Source organism: Nyctereutes procyonoides, unplaced genomic scaffold (assembly GCF_905146905.1).
Source record: "Nyctereutes procyonoides isolate TBG_1078 unplaced genomic scaffold, NYPRO_anot_genome, whole genome shotgun sequence".
Taxonomy (NCBI): Eukaryota; Metazoa; Chordata; class Mammalia; order Carnivora; family Canidae; genus Nyctereutes; species Nyctereutes procyonoides.
Window position 1 is genome coordinate 16,588,081 of NW_026575033.1, and position 19,452 is coordinate 16,607,532.

A 19,452-nucleotide genomic window follows, 5' to 3' on the forward strand; every position below is an offset into this window, starting at 1 on the left:
TAATTTTTGGGGGAACTCATTGTAAACAGAATGCTTGAAAAGATATAAGAAAGAGCAAAAATTAGGCTATTAAAACAGACTTTATCTTTTTCTATGGAAAAAACTTCAGGCTCCTAGTATTTTACTTATCTCCTAAGTATCTGAATGTGTTATTCCATAGCATAAATACAAGGATGATTTTGCTTTTTAAAGGAAAATGCCCTGAGTTTTCAAACTCCCAAATCTTGAAAAGGATCAATCTTGAAAAGATCCATATATTCATTTTTTTTTGTGGTATCTGCTTTCAAGGTGAGTATAGACTGTTCCAGCAAAGTTTTTTTTTTTTTTTATAAAAACTATGTGGAATAAATGAGAGGTGATGGTTTATTGGGCAACTGAACATCTGGGCCTTAGTGTTTCATGTAGGGAGTAGAATTCCTTTGGCCACACCAGCCCTCCAGCATTGTTTGTTGTCATCTGTAACCTTCCCTTTCACCAAAGCAGGCAAATTTTTGAAGGAGTTCACACAGCTGTTCTGGGTTCTTAAGGTTGCTAAGGCCAGCTGGAATATGCTTTATTCACTGTAACACTCTATTTTGTAAGAGTTTTCTATTCCAGTGAAAACTAACAGTTAATTCTCAGGGTATAGATTTTGATTGTCATTTGTCATAGCTGGAAAGAAATTAAACAAGTCCTAGGAGGATCAGACCTCAGTTAAAATAAACTTCTCACCTCTAAAGTACATTGATGAAAAGAAGACTCAAAAAGTTACAAGTATTTTTTTGAATTCCACTGACTCTTCTTTGCTAATTAATAACATGACCTATTTAAGAATGCATCAAGTATTTTGATAAATTGCTTTGACTTACTAATTTTAATATCTCCGTTATATCCCATGACATCTTTCAGTTCTAAACTTACTGCTTACAAATACACAAACTGTGGACAGGATTAGTGTTGTTTATTTATGAAACAAATTTTGTTAATACCATGTATATGGAGTATATTTCTGGGCAGTTAAATGTAGGAAGTAAATAGTATCTTCTTTCTAAGGCCATATTGAAATTCTATTTTAAAAAAGTATGTGATAAAAAATTGATTTGGGAATGCAGTGGGTGAACTGATTCTGAATCCTACTCCATGTGTGGAGCTAGGTGGATTTCATGGTACTGGTTTTAGGGGTGTGGATGGTATATTTCTGTGGTGTAAATAAAGCCTAACAATTGCTCTCCTATACTTTTCCTGCCTATGTGTGTGCTCTCTGAAATAAGTAACCTGGCGTGTACTATTGAAAGGGCTGGCAGGCATAGAGCTAATGAATATTCAACAACTTGGCTCTACTTATCTCCTCACTTTGTTTCAGATGCCATGAGAGAAAAGGGTGAATTCAACATGTATTGAGAGCTATATTTTCATTCCTTACTCAAAAGACATTATTCCCAGCAGCCTAAGAGATTTGACAGCAACACTTCAGAGCATGAGTTCAGGTTTGTGCTACTGAACTGTTCCTTGTTGAAGAATCATCTTAATGGCTGCTGGACCTAAAGCTCAACTGCTTCAAGTAAATCCCTGATTTACATCAGATCTTTAGATTTACAGACTATCAGAGCAAGATGCTGCAGATGCTATACCGAATGAGAGGCTATACATGTAGGTTTGGATTATTTACTTTGTAGTAGAAATATTCAGTGTTTCATGGATTCATGTTTGTTAAGATTTGGGAAAACTTTTTTAAAGATTTATTCAGCATATTGCTGCTCTCCATTTTTTTTCCCTTTTGGTTCACCGAAGGTAAATTCCTTTAGGCCCTATGACTAACTTCCCTAGTTCCAGAGATTTTCTAATGAATTCTTTAGAAAACTGTGGAACAAAATTAATTCAAGATTTACTGGGTGACTAATGTAATCATATCTCTGGGGAAATAAGCTGGCTCCTAATTTACTGGTTAGTTGCAAAAAATTCTGGCAATGAACTGAAACAAGGATAAACATCTATTATTAAGAAAAAAATAAAACACATCAGGGGCCCTTGATGTCCATATGACATCGATAGCCTCAGTTTTAAATTTTCTTCCAAAAACCCACATTTCTTCCTTGGCCATCAACATTTATTTGTTGATAAGATTTGCCATGTGCATTTATGAAACTCTGATTTATGCAAGTTAAGATGTAGACTGGATCTTTATTGTGTAAAAGCTTTTAATGGATTCTTTTTGGAGAAGTAACTGTGAAAAGGAATGTTTGCTTAGAGCACAAGTTGAGAAAACATATGTAACCACAAAGACTGTCATTGGAATAAAGAAAAAGGAACATCACCAGATTCATCTATTTCAAACTTTAGTGCATCAGATTCAGTCTGTGTTCCAGAAGGTATTTTAAATTGTCGTAGGTTATTTTTCCATCAGACATTTTTGTATTTAGGTAATGCTTCAAATGTTTTATTTTTTTATTTTTTTTAATAAATTAATTTTTATTGGTGTTCGATTTACCAACATACAGAATAACACCCAGTGCTCATCCCGTCAAGTGTCCCCCTCAGTGCCTGTCACCCATTCACCCCCACCCCCCGCCCTCCTCCCCCTCCACCACCCCTAGTTCATTTCCCAGAGTTAGAAGTCTTTATGTTCTGTCTCCCTTTCTGATATTTCCCACACATTTCTTCTCCCTTCCCTTATATTCCCTTTCACTATTATTCATATTCCCCAAATGAATGAGAACATACACTGTTTGTCCTTCTCCGATTGACTTACTTCACTCAGCATAATACCCTCCAGTTCCATCCACGTTGTGCTTCAAATGTTTTAAAAGAACAGAGAAATGCTGTAAAAAAATGATAAACATCTTCGCTCTTTGTAAATTCTAAATGATCATAACTCAGAGTCCTGGGAAGAATTTTGTTTTGTTTTGTTTTTGTTTTTAAGTGATAGATCTGATATAAGTGTCACATTAGTTTCAGGGGCACAACATAGTGACAAGACAAGTCTGTACATTATGCCATGCTCACAAGTATAGCCACCATCTGTTATCATACAGTGTTATTACAATACCATTGACTATATTCCCTGTACTGTACCATTTCTCCCCTTGACTTACTCATTCCATAACTGGAAGCCTGTCTCTCCCACTCTCATTCATCCATGTTGTCTATCCTCCCCCCCCCCCATCTTCTTCCCTCTGGCAATTGGCTGTTTTTGCTTTTTTGTGTATTTGTTTGTTTTGTTTTTAGATTCCCCATATAAATAAAATATATGGCATTTGTCCTTCCCCATCTGACTTATTTTACTTAGCATAATACCTTCTAGGTAAATCCATGTTTTTGCAAATGTCAACATCTCCTCCTTTTTTACTACTGAGTAATTTTCCATTGTCTATTTATATCACTTTTTTATCCATTGGCCTATCAATGGACACTTGAGTTGCTTCCATGTCTTGACTATTTTAAATAATGATACAGCACACCTAAGGGTACGTATATATTTTTGAATTGGTGTTTTCATTTCTTTGGGTAAATCTCCAGTAATGATATTATTGGCTTGTATGGTATTTCTATTTTTAATTTTTCGAGGAAACTCCATACTGTTTTCCACAGTGCCTGCACCAATTACATTCCCACCAACAGGGCATGAGGGTTCCTTTCTCTCCACATCCTTGCTAATACTAATTATTTTCTATCTTTTTGATTCTAGTTATTCTGCCTGTGTGAAGTCATATCTCATTGTAGTTTTAACTTGCATTTCTCTGATGATTAGTAATGTTGAGCATCTTTTCATGTGTCTGTTGGCCATTTATATGTCTTCTTTGGCAAAGTGTCTAGTCAGGATCTCTGCCCATTAAAAAGAAATCAGATTATTTGCTTTTTTTTTTTTTGGCCATTGAGTTATATGAGTTCTTTATATATTTTGAATACCAACCTCTTACTGGATATGTAATTTGTGAATATATTCTTTCATTTAGTAGGTTGCCTTTTCATTTTGTTGTTGGTTTCCTTCACTGTGTAAAAGCTTTTTATTTTGGTGTAGACCCATATGGATCTACAGATTTTATTATTGTATGTTGATTTTATATCCTGAAACTTCACTGAATTTGTTAGTTGTAACAATTCTTTGGTTGAGTCTTTAGAGTTCTCATTTTATAATATGTCATATGCAAATAGTGACATTCTTACTAATTCCTTTTTGATTTGAACGCCTTATTTTCTTTTTCCTTGCTTAATTGCTCTGGTTAGGACTTCCATCCACTCTTCTTCTTGATGTTTCTAATCTGAGTCCTCTCAAATGCTCTTTTCTTCTTGATTTTGTGTTTGGAACACATTCCTCTGTTTCTTCATTTTCCTTGCCTGTGTGTGTTGGTTTTTATACATTAGATAAAACAGGCACCTCTCATGTTCTTGAAGGTGTGGCCTTATATAGGAGATGAATCTTATCATTCAACTTTGCCCTACCTTATAGTTGTCTCTCAAATCTTTGTGATTATCTAAGTAGTCTACTTTTTTCTTAGTTTCTTCCAGTAGTTGAGGGTGTGCCAAGACCTGTCAGCATTCCAAAGGGGTAAGATCTCAATCAGCACCTAGATGCAGTCTGATTAGAAACTAGACTCTCAAGCAAGAGCTTTTAAAGTGCAAATATACCTGTTTCAGGGAGGACTGGAAGATGGTTTTCTGTCTACTCTCTCTGCCCTGGGCTCTAACATGATAGCCAGTTAAGAACCATATTTTTGTTTGCTGCAATCCCTTTGAACCCATGAGCACAAACTCTGCTGGCTACCAGAACCAAGGTGTCAAGGGATGTTTCCTCTGGGTGGCAGCCAAAAAAGCTAGGACACAAGACATGTGTGCTATTGTCTGCATTTCAATACAAATATATGCAAAGAGAGAATATAAAATTTCTTCTTTATTCTCTCCCCATTCTCCTCCCATTACTACAATTTACAGTTTATTGTGTATCTTTTTAGTCCTTAGCACACACAGACATTTAAAAAAATGTATTTTGACTTCCAATTCCACTATTTTTTCATTTCACTAATATTAGTCTCTTCTTTTTTTCCAAAAAGAATAATTAGCATCTTTTAGGTTAAACATACTGGCCTAACAACCAGAGTAAATATAGTCCTTAGTATACAGAAATTGATTTTGAGTTTCAAATGTCTCAACTTGGTAGACTCTACTCATGTAGAACTCTCACTAACTTCATATTGTGAGGAGCTTGTAAAATACTTGAGGGGTGGCCTCCAAAAGAGTATGTCCATGTCTTAAGTCCTGGAAACTATGAATGTTATCTTTTTTTTTAAGAGTTTTTGTAGGTTTAAATAGTTTAAGGATCTTGAGATGAGGAGATCATCCTGGAATAACTGGGTGGGGTCTAAATTCAGTGAAAAAAGTTTTTTTAATATAGATATCTGAGGAGAAGGCACACACAGAGGACAGGGCAAATGTGAAGGCAGAGGTAGAGAATGGAGTAGTGTGGCCAGAAGCCAAGGAAGCCAAAAGATTCTGGACATCATTTGAAGGTGCTAGAGGCAAGGAATGATTCTCCCTTAGAGCCTCTAGAGGAAGTGCAGCTCTGCTGACATTTTGATTTTGGATTTCTGGCTTCCAGAACTGTAAGAGAGTAAATTTCTTGTTTTAAGTCACCTACTTTATGGTAATTTATAACAGCAAATACAGGAAACTAATACAACAAACAAATACTATGCTCCTATTACCTAGAAATAGAAGAAAATGAAACAATTGACTCATAAATGTCACTCTTAAATAAACAACACTAACAACTTTTATTGTTATAAAACAATATCCCTCAAATTATAATTTTGATAAGCTTCTATTTGGAGTTTTATAATTACTTAACTATAATCTGAAACAAAAAGATTTATTTCTGGATCATTATTTTTAAAAAAGATTTTATTTATTTATAAATGAGAGACACACAGAGAGAGGCAGAGACATAGGCTGAGGGAGAAGTAGTCTCCCTGTAGGGAGTCTAATGCAGGACTTGAACCCAGGACTGTGAAATCATGACCTGAGCCAAAGGCAGATGCTCAACTACTGAGCCACCTAAGTGCTGTATTAATAAGAAAGACATTAAATAGCAACAATAAAATATCAAATTAACATTAGGACTTAAAGATAGGCATTTGGAATTGGATTACAATTAAACTCATAAAATGGAAGCAGTTTATTAATGTGACATATTTTTACATGTACATTTCTAAAATAGTACTTTGGAATTAAAAATCTATCAAGTTTCTATTTAGACTATTATATAGTCACTTAACTAAGAGAAGGAAAAATCCAAAAAGAAAAATTCAAAATTATTTTAGAAGAACAAAAGATTCTCGCTCTGTGTTTGAATTATTTTATTGGACTTATTAAAAACAGCAAATTTACTGTAATTACACTATTTACAATATAATACAATGGAAATGATTTATAAGATTCACATTACAATAATCACTCTACTAAGAATTATGTAATTCTAATAGATTTCCACTTAAGCCATTGTATATATATTTAGTAAATAATGATAAAACTAAAAGAAAAAATTATATGAGGCACAATTATATGAGGATCACCTTTCTGTGATCCTAGGTCTTTAGAAGTAAGCTTATTGGAAGGCTAGATCTAATCACTTCTATTTTTAGGTTATAGGACAAAAGACAAAATCCAGTGGCTGATGGACAGACATTTCTTGTGCCAGCAGAGGATGAGCTAGGATAGGGAAATCACTTGATGGGGAAGTTTCTTGGGAAGGGCTATACAAGCTTTCCAGGGGAGAATAAGAAACAGGAAGTCCTCTTCTCAGGAATTGTCCTCCGGCATCTTCTGTGGCATCTTACGTCTGACTAAAGGATGCAGTGGAGGAACAAAACCTGGCTAGCTGTGTCCCATTCAGGTAGAAGCAGTGAATCAGGCAGACTTACATGACCAAGACTACCCATGGTGTCATTTCTACTGGATTCATTTTCTGAAGATGGGCCTCTATGTTATCAAATTAAGGCATAGTAAAACTGACAAGTTCTGTTGGTTCTGAGAGTAGAGAACAACAGGAAAAATTCTGCATTGCACTTAGAGTAGAGGAATTGCTTGATCCAGGATAGAGTTGGCCTACGGAAGGATCCTTTTCCTATGGTTCTGCTCCCATAGTGATGATGTCCCTGAATCAGTGAACCATCCTAGCTATATTAATTTGGTATGCCTGCCAAAAAAAAGTACCCCCATTTGGGTGATTTAAACAATACAAATATATTTTTTCTCATAGTTCTTGAGGCTAGAAGTCCAAGATCAAGATATTGTCAGATTCAGATTCTTTTGAGATGTCCCTTCTTGGTTTGCATTTAACTGCCTTCACATTGTGTTTCTCATTGTCTTTTCTCTGTGCACCTGTGCCCCTGGTGTTTCTTTGTGTGTCCAAATTTCCTCTTCTTGTAAGGACATCAGTCAGATTGGATTGATCACTTTATTTTAACCTAATCACCCTTTTAAAGGCCCTATTTCCAAGTATAGTCACATTCTGAGGGACTGGGGGTTAGGACTTCAACATGTAATTTGGAGGCAATATAATTCAGGCCATAACACCCACATAATACTACTCCTTTTTTGATGATCTGGTAATCCAGGGACTTCTCTAGATCCTGATTCATGGTGGGACTATTTTTCAATTTTACTCAGCACCAAGATTCAAAATATGCAGTTTTGCTCTAGGGATGCCTAGGATAGCAGATGCTGTATTGTCTTGCTTAGATTCTGGAGGCTTTTTCAGTACTGTGTTTTCTGGCTGACTTCAACTGCCAATATTAGATGAGGGCTCTCCATGCTACAGAAAGCTTTTTCCTTGTGAGCATGACAGGTTGAACATGCTGAGGAATTAACAACTCCTAGGAGCTGCTTTCAACTAATGAGGGAAATAGGTATGTAAATATTTCAGCCTCTTTGTCCTTCAGGTAGGATAATTCTGATGCATGTATTTTATATCATTTTCCAGATATTCCCCAAAGGATTAAGCTCCATTTACCCACTGTGTTATTTAGTTTGATAATGCACTCTTCACTGACTGTTTCATTTTCCCTTTCTCACATCTTCCCCCTGCCCTCATTTACTGCAACTCCTGCATAAATATTTGCATTTGGTTATTTTCTTTGGGTCTGCTTATGGATTGTAGAGAATCCCAAAATAAGGAAATTTATACCAGAAATTATTCTACAAGGCAGATCTTCAAGGTAGATTCTAGAGTAGGATCTTTTGACATTTTGATTACATAAAAGACTCCATTGCTAGTTTTAGGTGGGGTGGACTTAAACTCTGGCATGTTGTAGCATTATAATCACTAAGACTCTTATTGTTGGGCATTGGGGTGGGATGAGGAATGGGGTGATGCACTCACTGTCTTATGCAGTATCTCTGGAATTTGAGAGATGGTGGTAATGGTAACAACTAGGACTATGGATTTAGTCACTTTCTGTTAAATGGGCATTAATGTGCTGAAAAAAGAAAACCATGTACTCAAACTAGCCAGTCCTGAACCATGGGTATTGAGTGAAAGTCAGAAAATCTCTTTGACAGTATCTAAGGAAGCTCTCATTTTCTAAAGCTAGAGGAGAGACTGTATTGAAAATTAGGCCCAGAATTCTGATTCTTTTATACTAGAATTACAAAGAAGGCTGAATAACAACTCTGGCAAGTCTTTTTCTTTATTTTCTCTACCAAAAAGAGTGGGTACCCTGATATCTAAAATGGATTGGCTTGAGAATATTGAACTTCTTTAAGACCTTCATGACTTCTTGGACTTACTGAATTTCTCTTCCAGATATCCTCCAACTCTTGGCCCTGCAGAAGTTACTATTCTTTTATAAGAGGAAAGCAGTTACTTCTACTCCCAATTCCGCCTTATCTGGACATCATGGAGAGTCTTCACCTGAGGCAGATGTTTTGAAAGATAATATGCTTGCAGATATATTTACCTCAAAGTTTGCTCCAACTGTCCCTAAAGTATGTAAGCCAAAAACTAGGCTCAACCTCATCATGGCCTAACTGGCGAAGTACTATCTCTGACTGGAAAGAAAGGTACTATTAACCAGATGAGTTGTAGGACCTGGCTAAAATTATGCTATCAGGAAAGTGTGCCTAGAGATCAATCTTGAAAGTGCTGCACTAGGAATTACAAAATATGTCTGGATAAGGGAGAGTTTACTGATAAGAATTTTCTTATGTGGCTCAATATTTAGCATCCTGGCGAGGGCAACAGGAATCAGTTATAATATTCTGTTTCAATGATAGAGATTCTGGAAGTGCCTTGGCAAAGTACTGAGGAAGAGTCAAGAGACTTAGAAAGGTGGCCATATTAGAATGGATATATATTCCTTGCTTTAACATGGTTCTGATATGCATGAGTTTCACTTATCACAGTTCTGTTAAATACCAGTGCTCCAACCACACAGTTCAAATTTAAGTTATCAAGATATATTAACTGGGAGTAATTGCATAAAGTACAAACCTTTCTGGCTCTTCAATAGAGCCACACAGAGCACTTCGTAAATAACAGATGCACATCATGATCAAGGAACGTGTCATTTTCTCTTCAAAATCTATAAAGTAATCAGTTATTCAGTTTACGCACAGGTGGCAAATGTATAGTTGTGTATCTCCCAATGAGAAAGCCGTGTAACATTTTATAAAAATGGACAATTGAAGGAGAGAATTGACCACTGCAAAGTAAAGAAACTAGAGTGATAATTGAAGAAGTGAAATTCTAATTGAATGTAAGTGGGGTTATGGAAGAAATAGCTGACTATGAGATTATTGACACTGCTGGTATTTAAGAGATTCCAAACACATCATGATGAGTACTAGGCAATGTATAGAATTGTTGAGCCACTTTATATTGTATACCTGAAATGAATAACGCTGTAAGTTAACCAAAATGGAATTAAGTAAAAAACTTAATTAAAAAAAAGAGATTCCAGATATGCAATCAGAGGAGCTTAGTGAAGGCAACCTTACTGACATAATGAGAAAAATGGTCATGACAAAATGATGAAACTATCTCAGAGAAAGTGATGCTAATGGAAAGCTTTATAATCATGGAATTCTCAGAGATAATTCACCACATTAAAAGTGGAAAGGAGGGATCCCTGGGTGGTGCAGCGGTTTGGCGCCTGCCTTTGGCCCAGGGCGCCATCCGGGAGACCCGGGATCGAATCCCACATCGGGCTTCCGGTGCATGGAACCTGCTTCTCCCTCTGCCTGTGTCTCTGCCTCTCTCTCTCTCTCTCTCTCTCTCTCTGTGACTATCATAAATAAATTAAAAAAAATAAAAATAAATTTAAAAAAGTGGAAAGGATAAGATGCTAGAAGCTGATTCAAACTTAAGAAGTAGTATGGCAATTGCCAAGGCATAAAAAGATGCTTGATCCATATCATTAGCTATAGGAGAGAAAGAAGGAGGAAACCACTGTTCAAACTATTCCTCATAGTTTTTTTCTTTCTACAAAGAAGTAAAACACTTTAATTCTCAATATTTTTAGTAGGGACAAGATAGAGGGGCACCCATGAGGTTATTGTTATACCTCTACATAAAAGATCAGGAGCAGGTATTCTAAATGGTCATGTCAGCTGCCAACAAACAAACAAACAAACAAACAAAATAATGATCCCTTATCCAGTTTCCAGATCCGAAGCTGTTCTCTCACTCAGCATTGATTGAAGGGAATGATGAGGTGTCTTAATAAAGAACTTTGTAGTACCTCAGGAAGCACAGACAGTAATGATTTCCCAAGTCTTTTCCTAAAGAGATCTATAGCCATTTACTGGAGCAATTATGCACTAGGAAAAAGGAAATAACCATATATTTCCAGAGCTGGTGGATACAGTGTCTGGACTGACACTGATACCCTCTTAAAGAGGGCATGTATGGAGTTCAGGTCTGTTTTGGGTTGAACTGTGTCCTACAAAAAAGATATGTTGGAGTCCTAACCCTCTGTACTTCAGATTGTGACCTTATTTGGTGATAGAGCCTTTACAGAGGTTGTTGAGTTAAAATACAGTCATTAGGGTAAATCCTAATGCATTATGACCGGTATCTTTATAAAAAGGGGATTTTGGACACAGAGTCAGACAGGGAGAAGAAGATGGTTGTCTGCAAGCCAAGGAAAGAAGTTTGGAACAGATCTTTTCTTCATAGCCCTCAGAAGGAACCAAACCTGCTGACACCTTGATCATGGATTTCTAGCCTTCAGAACTATGAGAACAATACATTTCTGTAGTTTAAGCTACCGAGTTTGTGGCACTTTGTTATGACAACTCTAGTAAACTAATGCAAACTCATAAATGAAATCATAAGTTGAGTCCTGGCCTGAGTCCACCTATTAGAGAGTACAAAGACTTCTGTGGTCATTTCCTATTCCTTCGGTTCATACTTATGATGAAGATATTTAGTAGCTTGTAGAACTGTGCATTGATTACCTGATCTGTAGAATGAAAGCAACCATGGTAGGAAAGGCCAAGTGGAAGCCCTTGAACTTTCCTCACCTTCTTCCCAACCAAGACAGAAAATCAGAAAAAATAATCCCAGATGGAATATCAGAGATAAAAAGCACTCCTAAAGTATGTTTCAAGTGGCCATCATCACTAGTCTTGCTTCTGGAAGAAAAACAATAGATGGATCAGAGCAGACAATGTGGACCTCTGAAAATGTAACCAAGTAACATACTCAATTACAGCTCTGTGATGGATGTGTATCTTCACTAGAATAGATCAATACAGTCTCTTATATTTGGTGTGATCTGGAGAATATGTTCTTTGCATTCCATGCCAGAAAAATGGGTCAGAGGCAGTTCACATTCATTCAGAAGAGATAAAAGTATGCATTCATGGACTTGTTCAAAGTTATGTTTGCAGTTCTATTCTCACTAACAACATAATATAAAGGCAACTTGATTATCTGAACCTTTTGCAGAAAACTCGTATTGGTCTACCCTTTTTAAGACATCATGTTAATCAGAGAGGCCGTAAATATTCTAGATGCTTTGGTAAGACACATGCCAGGGTGGGGGGGGGAGATAAATTTTATAAAAATTTAAGGGCCTCTGACATTGTTGAAAGTTGTAGAGATTTTGTGGTCTGGGTATGACAAGATATCTCCACCAAATTTAAAAAAAAAGCCATCATACGTTTCCGTTTCCTAACACTGAAGAAAATGCACAGCACTTGAAAGGCTAGGTGGTTAGGGATTTGGAAGGAGTGAGATTAGAAGATCAGTTAAAAAGAGATCTAGGAAAGAAGAATGTGGATTGATGAATAGGAATAGGCACAAAGTATTGGATTTTTTAATATAACGGCAGTATTTACCAGAAGTCATCCACATCAGAGAAGACACTGAATAGAAGAAAAGGATTATTTTTTTAGGAGAAGTTAGTGAGCCTCTCTTCGCTATCCCAGCATGTGCACACTGGACCCATGAATGGAGTAGTCTTGTGGCAGGAATGCAGGTGATGCATGGGCCCAACATCAAAGGCTTTTTATTAAGGTTAATCTGGGTATCACTAATGTGGAATGTTCAATGTGTGTGTCAGCAGTAGAAACTGATGTTGAGCTATTTGTATGGTCCTATACTTTGAAGACACCAATGCTAGGGGAGGCAGCCATTTATCCTTACTGGATTGTTACATATTCCAGTTATTAGTCTGCTTTCTCTGCCCCAGTGCTTTAGTCAGCACCATCGTCTGAGGGGTCAAAGTGTCTGACTTACAGTTGTAGTATGTCTTATAATTTTTTTTGAAACGGGCTGATTTATGGTAAAGAGTAAGTATATATGTGTGGGATCTACTGCACTTGCTCTCTATCACCCAGAAGCTCCCAATTTGAATGTTGAAAAGGCCACTTAAAAGTAAAACAAAGGCATCTGCTTGAAGTCGTTGGATGCTATCTTTAAAGATGTATTCCTTGAATCAGTACATACTGCTACATATCTCCTTTAGATTGAACACATGGATCCAAGGCATGGAAGCAGAAGCTGCCCTTAAGCCATTTACTACAAGTGACCCACTTGGGAGAAAGTATGTTTTCTATTCCTACAACTTTAATATTTGTAGGATTTGAGGTCCGGGTTTCCAGGAACAAAGTAACATTCCACTAATCTTCAAGTTAGAGCAACTACCTAGTCATTTTGGGTTCTTCATATAATTAGACTAGAAGGGTTAGTTTGTTGACAGAGTGATTGAAGGGTTAGTATATTGACAGAAGTGATTGATCTTGTTTATTTTGAGGAGGTAGAATTGCTACTACGTAATGGGGACAGTGAGAAGTATGTCTAGATTTACTTGGATTTGCCTTCAAACCCGATGATTATCATAAATAGGAAATTACAAGAACAGTATCCTGACAAAGCCAAATAACCAGAGGTGCAGATTTCTCAGGTGTGAAGGTATAGGTTACCCCACTGAGCAGCCAGCTTGGAAGAGTAGAAATGCTATTTCAAGAGTGAGAAAAGTCTAAAATGTGTTTTGGAAAAGGGGGATGATGAATATCAGTTGTGGCCTTGGGACCAACTGCAATAGCCAGCCAAGACAGTAGCTTATACCAATATTAAGCTAGAAGTTCTTTTCTTCTTTTTAAATCAAAATTGTGACTGGGTACCAATTTGAAGTACTAACTAAATTAACATGAGGGTAAAGTACATCTGATTAGTGCAAGGGATGGGCTATAGTAGATATACTCAGGTCCCCATCCATATCTCTGGGAAATCCTGCTCATTTATGACTGCTAGTATTTGCATCTATGACTAAGGCTCCTTTTTTCTGCAACTGTAGAGAGCTGCCTATACACAAGACAGACTGGAAAAGCCAATGAATGATCAATTTCTAAAGGGTAGCTCTCAATTAGTGACTCTCATAAGTGGGCATATGAAAATCTGAGCTCCCTCTTTCCTAGAGCTGGACAATTTTCAGGTGTATTTTTTACATAAATTCTCAGAGTTTTATTCTGGGATTAAGCTTTAATTGCTCACTGTGGAATCTTGGTGTCATAATAGTGGAGCCTTTATGGGATGCATTCTTCTCTTGATACTAATTTTTCATTCTTTACCAGTGTTGCTTATGCTTTCCAACTAAACTACTCTCATTCAAATTCCTTTTTTAAAAAATACTTTATTTATTTATTAGAGAGAGAGAGAGAGAGAGGCAGAGGGAGAAGCAGGCTCTGTGCAGGGAGCCCAAAGTAGGACTCGATCCCGGGTCTCCAGGATCACACCCTGGGCTGAAGGTGGCGCTAAACCACTGAGCCACCTGGGGCAGAGCAGCATCCCTGTGTGTGTGTGTGTGTGTGTGTGTGTGTGTATGTAATCTTATTTATCCATTCATTTGTCAATGGATATCTCAGCTCTTTGCACAGTTTGGGTATTGTGGACATTGCTGATATGAACACTGGGGTGCTGGTGCCCCTTCGGAACACTACATTTGTATCACTGGGGTAAATACCTAGTAGTGGGTAGGAGAATACCTAGTAGTACAGTTACTGCATTGTAGGATAGCTCTATTTTTAAGTTCTTGAGGAAATTCCATAGTGTTTTCCAGAGTGGCTGCAGCAGCTTGCATTCCTATCAACAGTGTAAGATCATGGGAATCATCATCCCCTTTCTCCACATCCTTGCCAACATTTGTTGTTTCTTGTCTTGTTAAACATTATATTTTAAAGATCTTTTTGTATTGTTGTATGTATATATATTTTGTTGTTTCTAATCCCTACAAAGTATTTCATTGTATGTATTTACCACACTTAACCGTTTATACGAAGTTTGGTGAACACCCTACCCTGTCTGCTCCTGTACTGAGCTGATCAAGAGGGGTTTTTGTTCTTGTTTTTTGGATATATATCACAAAATAAGGTTGCTGCATTCAGAGTTTATGTGTATATAATTCCATTAAGTAATTTTAGTATGTTCTTCCAGGTTACTCTCAAGAATGGTTGTAGAATATGCAAGTTTTTGTTTCCTCAGTTGGCTTCATCAACACTTTCTTTAAAAAAAAAAAGATTTAATTTATTTATTTGAGAGAGATAGAGAGAGAGAGAGAAAGAGAGTGCAGGGGGAGAAGCAGAGGGAGAGGGACAAGCAGACTGCGCTGAGCATGGAGCCCTATGTGAGGCTCAGTCCTATGACCCTGAGATTATAATTTGAACCAAACCCAAGAGTTGGATGCTTTAACCAATTGAGCCACCCACATGCCCCCAAATTTTCTAATTTTAGCCATTCTGATACTGTAAAGTGGTATCTAATTGCTTAGTCACATATCTTTGATTATGAAGAAGTATTAATAAGGTAAAGTCTCACTTCATGAACCCTTAGGCCTATGGAATTACGGCTTCGTATTCTGCAATTGTTTATGCATATCTTTGTTTTTCATTGGACTTCCTGTCTTTGTCTTTTTGATTTGCAAAGGTTCTTTGTGTATTTTAAATAATGATCCTTTGTGGTTTTTCAAAATTGCAAACATCTTCTTTACTCTGTTAACTTCAAGTTGATTTTTATTGAACTGAAATCTTTTTTTTTTAAGTTTTTTTTTTTAATTTATTTGTTAATGAGAGACATAGAGAGAGGCAGAGACATAGGCAGAGGGAGAAGCAGGCTCCATGCACTGGGAGCCCAACGTGGGATTCGATCCCAAGTCTCCAGGATCACGCCCTGGGCCAAAGGCAGGCGCCAAACCGCTGTGCCACCCAGGGATCCCTCCTCATGTATTTTGAACATTAATCCCTTACGAGATATATTATTTGCAATATCTCCTCCTCTTCTCTCACTTGCCTTTTTACTTTGTTGATTGTTTTCTTTGTTGTGCAGAAGTTTTTAAAGTTTGATATAGCCCCTTATCTGGTTTGCTTTAAGTTAATTTTTCTTTACTTATTTTTCTTCAAGTATTTGGTAAGAATTCTCCAATGAAGTAATCAGAACCTGGGCTTTTCAGAACAATTTCAATCTCCTTATCAGTTATAGATTTTAGTTTTTTTAATTTCTTCATGATTTGGTTATTTTTGTTTTTATGTTTAAGAAATATATTCATTTCCTCTAGGTTATACAGTTCTTTGGTATATAATTGTTCAAAGTAGTTTCTTGTGATCCTTTGTATTTCTGTTACATCGATTGTAATGTCCTCTCTTTAATTTCTGATTTTAGTTCTTTGAATCTTGTCTCTCTCTCTCTCTTTTTAAGTTGATCTAACCAACTGGTGGTCAATTTTGTTGATTATTTCAAAAAACTGTTATATTCTCTGATTTTCATCTTGTTTTTTTTCTATTCTGTATTTCATTTATCTCTGCTCTAATCTTTATTATTTCCTTCCTTCTGCTAACTTTTGGCTTAGTTTTCATCTCCTTTTTCTAGTTTCTTTAAATGTAATGTTAGACTTTTGATTTGAGATCTGTCTTCTTTATTAATGTAGGGTTTTACAATTCCGTGAAGTTTTGACATAGTGATCGTACATTTCTTGGATTTTTAAGAAAGATTTTGTTTTCATACCAGCTGAGTCATAAAGATATAGTCTATAAATTTCTTTTCCATAAAGTTTCACTTCACGCATTTATGTCTTTAACATATGTGGAGAACATTCTTGTTTATAGTTTAAGATAAAGGTTCATGTTATTTTTCTTCATACAGTGAGCCAATATTCCCTGTACCATTTACTAAATAGTTTATCCTTTCTCTGCTGTTTTGTGATACTATCTTGATCAAGTTTCATTCTCTGTTTCTATATATGGCTCTATTTCTGGACCCTGTATTTTGATAATTGACCTACTTTTCTGTTTCTAGCATGTGACTTTGTAATATGTCTAATACTTGTATGGAAAGACCTCTTTTTTACTATTATTTTAGGAAATTAGTTTAGCTACTTTTGAGTCTTTGTTTTCCCTCATGAATTTTTCATTGTACCTGATCTTAAAAAAAAAAAACAGCTGGAATTTTTATGAATTGATATCTTTTCTCCTAAGTTGTCTTGCCCATATACATTACATACATCCATTTATTTAGATACTTTCTACATCTTTCAACAGTTTAAAATATTTTTTTAAAGATCTTGTATATTATTTTTATGTTAATATTTTTAACAGCTTCACTGAAGAATAATTGATAATATTTTTAGGTTAATATTTAAAATATAGTTTTTAATAGTTTTCTTTTAAAATAATATATATTATCAATTTTCTGTTATTTTTTGTATAAAAAGAATTTTTTATAAGTTGACTTTGTTTCTGGTAGCCTTAATGAACTCTTTAACTTGTTCTAAATGTCTCTTGATTCTGCTGGGTTTTCTATGTAAATAAGATTATTTACATAGAAATGTAAATAAATGTCATTTGCAGATCATGCCTTACTTATTTTTTATGTTTTCCATATTGACTAAGAGTTCTGAAACCATGTTAATAAGCATTGCCTATGGTAGACATGTCTTATTTTTGAGCTTAATTAGGAATGTGTATGAAAGCTTACTATATAATATAATACATAATGTAGGATTTTCTTTTTAGTATGGGTTTCATCAAGTTAAGGAAGAGCTCTTATTTTTGAGCTTAATTAGGAATGTGTATGAAAGCTTACTATATAATATAATACATAATGTAGGATTTTTGAGCTTAATTAGGAATGTGTATGAAAGCTTACTATATAATATAATACATAATGTAGGATTTTCTTTTTAGTATGGGTTTCATCAAGTTAAGGAAGAGCTCTTATCTTCTACAGATAACTTATCATATCTTTCTAAGAATTTTTATTTGAAATATATATTTAACCATTAATGTCTTTTTGTTTTTTCTCTCCTATAGGTAATTGTCTATTTTTTTCCTTTTTTATTCATTATTATAGTGAATTATATTGAAGACTTTTCTGATGTTCAAATACCCTTTTACTCTGGTATAAACCCTATTTGAACAAGGTATTTTAAAACCATTATTGGATTTATTTAGCTAATGGAGATTTCAGATTTTCTCATGTACATTGATAAGGGAGCATAGCATGTCTTAGAATTTTCTCTTCTAATGCTTATCCTAACTTGAAATAAGGATATACCAGCCTCATTGTGTGAATGGGAGAGAATTAAAGTTAATTCATTGTGTGAATTATTTACTTTTTCAAAGTTTTGTAAAAATTCACTTATGAAACTATCTAGGTTTGGGGATTTTGATTTTTGTGTAAGGAGTATTTTATTACTGTGTAAATGTCTTTAATGGTTATTATCTTATATTCACATTTTCTCTTTCTTCTTGTATGAAGTTTGGTATTTTAAATTTTTCATAAATTTATTTATTGTGTTTAGGTTGCAAAATTTATTTGCCTTTAATATACTAGGGGCCATAACATTAGCATATGAAACGTTATAGAAATTATTGTACATTATTACATTGTTATTTTAATTGCCATTGTATTTGTAGTTATATCCCTTTTTCCATTATGTATTTATTCACATGTATCATTTTACTTTTTCTTGATATATCTTAATAGAGGTCTGTCTGTCCTACTTTTTCAAAGAACCAACTTTTGGTTTTGTTAATCTTTTTCTCTCCCAATATTTTATTTTGTTTGTTGTTTATATTTAGTTGATACCTTTATTTTAGTTATTTCCTTTTTTTCTTTTTCTTTTGGGTGTTCTCTTATTTGTAAGTTTCTGAGCTCTGGAGGTGAATGCATACCTTATTATTTTTAAATATTATCTATTTTCTGATAAATACTTTTGAAGCTATAAATTTACCTCTAATTACAGCTTCAGTTGGGTCACACAAATATTGGCATGTAGCATCTTAATTGTTTTAAGTATTTAAAATTTTTCTTTATTAGTTGTTCTTGAGCCAAAAGATTATTTAGGAGCATATTATTGAATTGACACACAAGATTTTATATTATCTATCATTTTGATGAAAATTTCTAATTGTATTGAGTAATGAATAGAAAATTAGTCTTTTTTTTTAAAGGCTTATTTATTTATTCATGAGAGACACAGAGAATGAGAGAGAGGCAGAGACACAGGCAGAGGAAGAAGCAGGCTCCTCACAGGGAGCCCGATGCGGGACTCGATCCCGGATCCTGGGATCACGACCTGGGCTGAAGGCAGGTGCCCAACCGCTGAGTTACCCAGGCATCCTTAAAATTGAGTCTTAATTAGGCTGACTAGTTGGATTTTGTTTATATATATCTTGTGGTCTAAAACATTATAGATCAATAAAATTTTTTCATATGTGCTCAAAAAGAAATATATACTTAAACCTGTTATGGTTGGATTGTGTCTCCTCTCCCCATTCTTAAATTCCTAAGCCCCAATGAGACTATATTTGGAATAGGGCCTTTATGGAGGTAATTAAAGTTAATTGATATCAAGTGGGCCCTAATCCAATAGGACCAGCGTTCTTAATAAGATGAAGAGGTACCGGAACTTGCTCTCATGTGCTCTTTCTCCATCGTCCTCATATGCACAGAAGAAAGGCTATGTGAAGACACACCAAGAA

General features: G+C 35.3%; 1 protein-coding gene across 1 annotated transcript in view; it reads left to right on the forward strand.

The window, feature by feature from the left end:
* Positions 1-19,452, forward strand: part of LOC129504519 (translation initiation factor IF-2-like) — a 156,355-nt gene that overhangs the window by 81,280 nt on the left and 55,623 nt on the right. The window lies entirely within an intron of this gene.